We start from the raw sequence: 2,825 nt of genomic DNA, 5'->3' as shown, positions 1-2,825 counted from the left end.
GACTCTTACGTGCCCTATAACCCGGAAGTGCGTCATGATCACATGACAAGAAGAAACGACGTGCTTCCGGGTTGAGGAAAAGGACTTTTACCCTGAACCGGAAGTCATAAGGGGTATAAAAGGACTATGGGAAAGCCCAGACACTGAGCTGAGTTGGGAGGCAGGGTGCCTAAGTGTCTGGGAGAGTGGAGGATTGGTTATTGTTATTTGATTATTAATTTGTTATTGAGTATAGTGGAGTGGTGGTGCTTTGTGCACATTATTATTATAATAAATTCAATATTTGGACTTTTATCTGGTGTCTGACGTCTGGTCTGAGGGTTCAAGGGGTCACGGAGACCTTAATCTGTCACACCTTCCTAAACTGCTAGCTCTACAAATCTTGCAGAACAACATCTACTGAATAAAAAAATGACAAAAATCTTGTAAACCTCTCTTCTTGTATTATCAATTTAATTATCAATGATTTTGATGTAATGAGAAAGATCCTGTCTATCTGTGAGCCAAACCAAAATGCATCCTTTCCTAAGAGAAATGTTAGATCAGGTACATCAATTACTGTTGCTTATGATGCAGTAGCAGCTACACAGACTCCATTTATTTCCTCTATTCCAAATCCTAAGCAAAAACTCAATGTTGGCTTCTTTGAAGAATTTCATAATACCAAAAAAACCCCATCTTTTAAATGATACAAAAGCTTATCACACCAAATTGAAGAGGACAGTGATAAAATTATGTTGGCTGTTGCCACAGTGGACAGATCTACTTATATCTTCAGTAATAGTAGAGAAGTTGCTGGTTAATCACAGCAATTTAGAAAAAATGTACATAGACATCAGTTCCATGTTACAGTTACTGTATTTTCTAGAATTAATTCTAAGGTTCACTCAGTTCAAAAGCCATGCTGATGGTCTGTTACCTGTAAATGGCTTCATCGATTGCTTCACTTTACTCTTTGGGATGGAAGTAAGATGGATGTCAGATCTTAAATTAATCTTAAATTCTATATGTACAAGAAAGATTATTCATATAACACTGATAGGGACGGAAAGTCCCTCAATCACCAGACCTACAGCAGTATCTCTACCAATGAAGCGCCGTGATTAGGTCCCAAGACACACATCTCCTCTCCTCACTAAATAAGATTTAAATTAAGTTTGTGCTTTCATTAGAAAAAGTCTTCCAAGGAGAGTTGTGGGGCAAAGGAGAACCGAGCAAAAAAAATCAAAAGAGAGTCTGAGCATTGTTAGCACTGAGTCATGAGAGAAAAAGAATATATATAGGTTTAGGTTTAGGTTTATTTGTCATATATAGGTTAACACAGGGTCAACATACAATGAAATGTGTATGACGAGAAAAACAAGTCACTCAGCCTAGATCCAATAAAGCTTAAAAAAAAGATTACAAGTTAAAAATAGACAAGTCATATAAAATAAAATGTGTATGTTTTAAAAGAAGTTATAGAGCAATATGAGTTGAATGAGCAGCAAGTACAAATGACAGTTATTGCACAGATAATGTTTTATAAGTGCAGATGCATATTCCATAAAGTGCAGATGCATGTTCCAGTCAGTATTCAGAGTGTGTGCAGGTACAGTTTGTGTGTGAGTAGTGCAATGTAGATGTAATGTAAGTGTGTGTAAGTGTTCAGGTGTTGCTGTTGAGGAGTCGAATGGCCTGGTGGTAAAAGCTGTTCTTAAGTCTTGTAGTCCGAGCAGCCAGACTCCTGTATCGTCTGCCGGACGGTAACAAGGAGAACAGCTGGCGTGCTGGATGGCTGTGGTCCTTTATGATGCTACTTGTCTTACGCAAGCACCGATGGAGGTAAATGTCTTCAATGGCAGGAAGACTCTTGCCCGTGATGTGCTCTGCTGCCTTCACCACTCTCTGTAGTGATTTCCGGCTGCTGGCAGAGCAGCTCCCATACCAGACGGTAATGCAGCCCGTTAGCAGACTCTCGACCACACTCCTGTAAAAGTTTGAGGTGATGTTGGCATTCATGCCAAACTTCCTCAGCCTCCTCAGGAAGTAGAGCCGCTGGCGAGCTTTCTTGACCACAGTGTCTATGTGAAGGGTCCACGAGAGATCCTTGGTGATGTTTACTCCGAGGAACTTGAAGCTGTTGACCCTTTCAACTTCTATGCCACTGATGTAGATGGCCTGGTGTTCTCTGCCTTGTTGTTTTCGATAGTCCACAATCATCTCCTTGGTTTTGCTGACGTTTAAGAGACAAGTTGTTATCTAGGCACCAATTACTCAATGCCAGCACCTCCTCTCTGTAGGCCGTCTCATCATTGTCAGTGATAAGGCCTATGATGGTTGTGTCGTCTGCAAACTTGATGATGGTGTTTGTGCCGTGTTTTGCAACACAGTCATGGGTGAACAAGGAATACAAGAGGGGGCTAAGCACACAGCCCTGCGGCGCTCCTGTGTTTAAAATGAGTGATGAAGATGTGTGTTTGCCGACTCTCACCACCTGGGACCTGTTTGTGAGGAAAGAGAAAATCCATCTGCAGATGGTCGTCCCCAACCCAAGGTCGTCAAGCTTCAAGACGAGTTTTGAGGGGATGATGGTGTTGAATGCCGAGCTGTAATCTATGAACAGCATTCTTACATATGTATTTCCTCTTTCCAGGTGGGTGAGGGCAATGTTTATTGTTAGCGCAACGGCATCCTCTGTCGATCTGTTTGCTCTGTAAGCAAATTGGAGAGGATCCAGCGTGTCAGGGAGGGAGGAGCAGATGTAACCTTTGACTAGTTGCTCGAAGCACTTCATAATGACCGATGTCAGTGCAACCGGGCGATAGTCATTCAGACAGGAGACC

Source organism: Erpetoichthys calabaricus, chromosome 5 (genome assembly GCF_900747795.2).
Source record: "Erpetoichthys calabaricus chromosome 5, fErpCal1.3, whole genome shotgun sequence".
Taxonomy (NCBI): domain Eukaryota; kingdom Metazoa; phylum Chordata; class Cladistia; order Polypteriformes; family Polypteridae; genus Erpetoichthys; species Erpetoichthys calabaricus.
The sequence above is the reverse complement of the archived record's forward strand: the minus strand, read 5'-3'. Positions refer to the sequence as shown.